Here is a 6,073-nt window from a genome sequence, read left to right as displayed (position 1 = left end):
AGAGCTGGTGAAACTTGGGGCTAAATTAATTAGTAAAGTCAATACCTTACAATAATGTATGTTTTTGTATGTCAATTCTGGCTCATTCCTAGTGGCACATCGCAGATATGACACTTGTCTAGTTAAGGAATTTTCATCTGCTCTACTAACTTTAGGTGATTAGACACGCATAAATAAATATATGATTAAGCAGTAACCCCAAAGAGTGAGAGGGAAACAATATTTTATAGTTCAGATAATAGGGGTCACCATAAAATGCTTGCTTGCTTGCTTGCTTGTAAAAGAAAAAAGGGTATTGTCTCTTCCAGCACCGTAGAGAGAAGGTGCAATTGCTCTCGTATAGCTGGGTAGTGCAATTTAATTGTATTAGAAAGCTGCCTCCCACTCATTTTCAGAGCTGGGGAAAAGTAGTACTGCAGTGTTTTCTTTTTATTATTAGTGGTAGAATTAGCAGCTTTGCTTACTGCATATTGCAGCACTGACTTCAGATTTCCAAGGATTGTTTGACTTTCTTGTGACTCACTGAAGTGAATGGAATGTTTGTATCTCTGAATTAGGCCAGTGGACTTTCTCACATCTTGCTTCATTCTGAGGTAATAAGGATAGATCAGCTGTATCCCTTCTGCTCTGATCTGTTCATCCATTTGGATAAATACAATAAGGAGCCAATCTGTGACTTAAATGGACCAAACTAAAATAAGGCGCACATTCCTGCTTGCCCCACCTTCATTGGGATAGTCATAGATGTATCGCAACTGAGTGAGGAATGAGATTTACACTGGCCCTGAATTTGTTACCCAAAACCAAACTACTGTCCCTCACTACTACTATTTGTAATCTGGGTATAATTACCAACTTTACAGGATGCACTGCATACAGTATTCAAGTTAGACCTTTTGAATCCTATAGTAAATATTTGCCCACTGGGGGGAGAAGCTAACAGATTTTATTCAACTATTTATTCAATTTATAGTCAAACATTTTTATTTTAAGTGTTAACTTATACAATGATACCATTTGGCTGAGAAAACTACATGGGTGACTAAAGAAAAATTGCCTTTCTCCCAAGACATTACTCCTTTTTCTACCCCAGCTATGGCTGCTTCTACCTTTCCCACATGGGTACTTATAGATCAGGCTGATACTTTTTTAAAGAAATACTAGCAATTAAAATTTGACAGTAGAATTGTTACTAGAAAGGGAATAGTAGCTTACTACAGTAATAGATGATGGATCGTATGAGTTTATTGCTGGGGTTTTAAACCATCCTTCTGTTTTTGTGTCAGTTTGCCAAATCTATAATGGTTTATGGAAATGACCGATATATTGCTAAGAAAAAAATATGACTTACTTTCTAAAGAGACAATGACAATTATGTCATTCAAAGTTCTTGTTGTAATCTATGTAATTTTCCATGTCTGCATAATGGTGATGGTCTGTTTTTTTAGTGCATGTAAAAAACCTGAGGCTATATGTTGGCTTGCACCAGGATTAATCTGCATACCTGGTGATCAAACAAGGGTCTGTCCCAGTAGACAACCTCTCCCACACATTCAAGAGTTGCTACCACCTGGCCTCCATAACCAGCACATGAGGACTTTCGGAATAAAATCCTTGTATATCTAACCAGTGCCAGATTTAGACTTGGTGAGGCTCTAAATTGTATAAAGCTTGGACCCCTTTGCTAAAAAGTTACACCAGAAGGTCTCACAAAGGTGCATACCAAAACAGGACCCTGGATCAGCACAAAAAAATTGAAAAGATATATATGCCTTTTAATTATTTAATAGCACGATGCTTAAAGTGAAAAATACAAATTATTTTCAAATGAATGCATTTACTGATTACATATTTATCATTTGACTAGCTTGATCTCATAGGTTACAATGTAGTATGCCCTGGACACCACTTAAATGTAATCTTTTAAAATAATGTTAAGGTACATTAATATATATACAAAATGCTGACAAAATAAGTAACCAGGATCACTTTTATTAATATGTAATAATGCACTTGTTTGCAGAATCAGAAAACTGATATCAGATACAACTTAAAACATTTTCTTCCTTGATTTCTCAAAAGCAAAATCATTGTGAAATTTTGTGAGGCTCTAAGCTGTAGCTTGTTTAGCTTATGCCTAAATCCAGCACTGTACAGTATCTTAACTAAACACACAGATGGTTTCCAAGCATTGTGAAAAAAAATGACCCTTCAGGACTTGGTGTCTCTGGAGCTTATGTAAAATGTTGCCGGATGTTTGATAAATGTTTTTGATTCATGGGACTTTAATTTTTGATTTCTATTCACTCATGTTCCTAAAATTGTAACATGTTTACATTTTTGCTATTGTCAAAGAGTTCATTTGACAAACCTCTTATTCTGGAGTGATTTCACAAAATAAAAATCTTTTAAAAGGTGGTACATAAATAGTGCTTTGCACAATACTTTAGGAAACATAAAACAGGAGTGATTTTTCTCTCTGAATCTTATGCCAAAATGTGAATGTCTGAACATTTTTTTCCTGGGATTTTACAACCAACCTTAAATTAGTCAGGCCTTCTCTATCTGGTCTGAAATCTCTGTTTGGAAAGCAAATGTAGTTTAAGACATCTAGCATTTAGAGATGTCCTGTTGTGTTGGCCTCTCAACTCCCAGTGTTTATTCCAAAGATGACTTACAGGTCTGTTGAAATCCATCTCTTGGCATTTTCATGTAAGTTTTTTAAAGTTCCAAACGAGATTGTAATGTAGCTATGCATTTACTGAATGGTACTACAAATGGTATTGCCTTTTGTGTACTAATAATAGTGTGCGTCTTAAAAAAAAGCCCCTTTGAGTGTGAGAATAGTCCTTTGCCACCCAATGGTTAAGTCAATTCCAGCCTTAGTAGTATTGAATGAGGTACTTGAAACCCTGGCTAGAAATTGCATTGGCCACGTAGACTGTAAGAACAGGACCCAGGTTGAAAATTCCTTCCATGAGCCTTCGAAAAGCTCTGGTTTTGTGGGGCATCATTATCAAGGAGAAAAGAAAGGAATGTAGGAAGTTGCCTTAGATCCTTGAGCCCACTCAGTTTTCACGAATATTTCACAAACCATTGAGAAATATCTGAGACTTTCTGTTGGCAAACCATGCAGTTTACTTCTCAGCTGTTTGTTTTTGCAGGAGGCTACCGGCTGGCTTTTTTCTGTATTTCTACTTTTAAAATCTTGGTCAGCGCGCTCTGCTGTCAACTGCTAGCAAGAGTTGGCCATCAGCAGCCTTTTTTTCCCTCAAGTTGGTGCCAGGCAATTTCTCTGAACATGCATGCCCTAATCTGAATAGAGATGCAACTCCAACATGGGAGTTACCATAAATACATTGTTGAAAGAGAACCTTTTCAGCTTCTGAAGTTGCTTCAGACATTCCCTATTTTGTCTCTGGAAGAACCTGCTACAGTAATAATAGAAGAAAGGTTGCAAAGCCTAGCTTAATTCTTCCTATATCCTTGTGGGCAGGGTTCCTCAACCTTGGCAACTTTAAGACGGGTGGACTTCAACTCCCAGAATTCCCCAGCCAGCCTTGCTGGCTGGGGAATTCTGGGAGTTGAAGTCCACCCGTCTTAAAGTTGCCAAGGTTGAGGAACCCTGCTTGTGAGCACAAGCCAAATCAAACTTCTGCAGTGATGCTTAGCAACACAGCATAAGCAACAAACTTGTACAATGCCTCCACAGCAAAAAAACATGCCAGTGTTTAGAGGACATGACCAATGTAGCTTAAGGTTAGATACAGATTTGCTTGACTGGCTTCTCCTCACCATATCTCTACTGGATCATTTAAGGCTGTTGTATGATCACCCCTTGCTAGCCCCAAAAAAGCATGGGAAGGAGGTAAAATAACCCTTGAATAAGCATATTCAAACTTACTTAAATAAGTTATACTTTATGCTTTGGGCAGACAACCTAATTGAATGTGAAGCAATGCCAGAGATCTAGCTGATTCTGTCAGGTGTCTTCACAGCTGAAGATAAATGATTGGGCATGTCATCTGAACCACACCCATCAATGCTATATCAAAATTAGCTGTTATGCCTTGGCATGTATTCCATTCAAGATCCTCAGGTATCCGAAACAGAATCTCTCAGATTCTGGAGTGTGACACTGCTTGCTATGTGCAGTATGGATTGGGCCTTTCAGCAGCTCCGATTTAGGAAAACCTTGCCAGATGCAATAGGAGATAGGTAGCCTCGGTCAGCTGTTTGTTCCCACTTGAACAAAATGCCCCTGTGGAGTTCTTCTCTCTCTGATCAGATTTGGAGGATCTAAGGGCATATTCCAGCAGAAAGTACTCCTGTATGTTGCACCAGCACTGTCAGGTGAGGCTTGCCGAATAATTTTTTCCAGTGAGTTTTGTCCAGGTGCTAGGGTGGTCACTTCATTTTGTGGTTTGTTTTTTTTTAAAAAGTGATGCTATGTACAAAAATAGATTGCGTGCTGTGTTTCTTATGTAGTTAATATTTTGTGGGGAAGAGGGAAGCAAAATAATTTATAAAATGTGGGAGATTCTTTGTGTATCTTTATGAATACAGTTTCTTTTGACAAAAGGACAGATCCAATAAATGTATTTTTCTCTACCACTATGCTGGCGTTTCAGTGTATGATGTTGGACTAGATCAAGGGTCCCCAAACTCTTCAGCTCATTGATTCCCTCCATGAAGTTTCAAATTGCTCATCGACCCCCAAACATTGATTGTATGAAAATAATGTAATAAATACTACTTTAATAGTACTATGAATAACAACAACAATAACCTCATGGATATTCCCATCAACCCTTGGGGGTCAATATTGACCACTTTGGGGAACCCTGGACTAGATAGTCCCTAAAATATTGTCTTAATTTCCCACTTCCTTCCAGATCTCAGGATTCACTGTAGAAAGCTCATTAAACTTTTTAATTGGGGGGGGGGGGCAATTCCTGTGTTAATACTGGGAAGAATATAAAGAAGTCAAGCAAATGCTTATGCATGTTAGTGTCATGGGAATAATTTTTCCAAGGAATTCTAAAGCAGGGGCCTATGGAAACAACTAAAGCATATTTTGGAAGAGAATGTTTAGATGTGGGTGGAAATTCTGCTTTCCCAAAATTAACTTTTTTCAGTTTTGAAAGGCAGCAAACCTATGTTAAGGGTATATTTCAGTTCATGTTTAATGTGTTGATTAAGCTGAAGGCAATATTTTGAAAGGAATTCTCTGGCTCCATTGCAGTTTATGGCTGTTGCTACATTTTCCATTCCAAACAGTTCCAGGTACTGTATTGTTTACCACCAAAGAGCTAGAGATGTGTTAACTCCCTCTTTTAACCCTTATTTTAAATTTTTTCATCTGCTGCTACCATCAGTTCTAATCCAGTTCTAATACAATACCACCCAAAATAAAGTAGCTTAAAGCATTCTTGATTTTTTATTTTTTATTTTTTAGTCTTTGCTGTTTTCCACTGTGGTTAATTGATTGCTTTATAAAGTTTTTACTTTTGTAGTTTAGTGTTCGTTGCTTTGGGAGTAGTTACACATTTTAAGAATTTATAATGTTTGAACCGGTGGAAAGTTAGTAAAACTGAAGCAAAGCATTTTTTAAATTAAGCTGTGAAGATCTTCAATGTTATTCCTGTTCTCCAACACACAGCAATTAATGCCTACTTGCCTAACAGTATGATCACTGAATTGTGATACAGTCACAGTACCATAATCCACTTTGTGTTCATGAACGGGCTGGTTCATGCTTGGTAAGCCCTATTGCAAGCACAAGTGGATATTCAAGTGTCATTAAATCTGGAATCAACATGAATGACTCTTATCCTAGACAAATGTCCTTCAGCTTCCTCAGAGACCTGTACAATAACACACCCTCTCAACTGAAAACCTTAAATTACCTTCTTTGCCTTTGGCTAAGCATAATGTATGCTTTGTAGAGCATGTATACATGAGCCAAATATACCTGCCAATTGGAAGTTCTTGAGCAATTATGGCCCACTGAGCCAATCAGTGTGTCTGCTCCAAATTCTGAATGTGTAGCTTTAGTGTATTTCCGTAAGAA

The sequence above is a fragment of the Python bivittatus genome, unplaced genomic scaffold (assembly GCF_059951505.1).
Source record: "Python bivittatus isolate LINGU-HERP-01145 unplaced genomic scaffold, Pbiv_v1 ctg000850_np1212, whole genome shotgun sequence".
In the NCBI taxonomy this organism is placed as follows: domain Eukaryota; kingdom Metazoa; phylum Chordata; class Lepidosauria; order Squamata; family Pythonidae; genus Python; species Python bivittatus.
Note: the sequence above shows the minus strand (reverse complement) of the source record.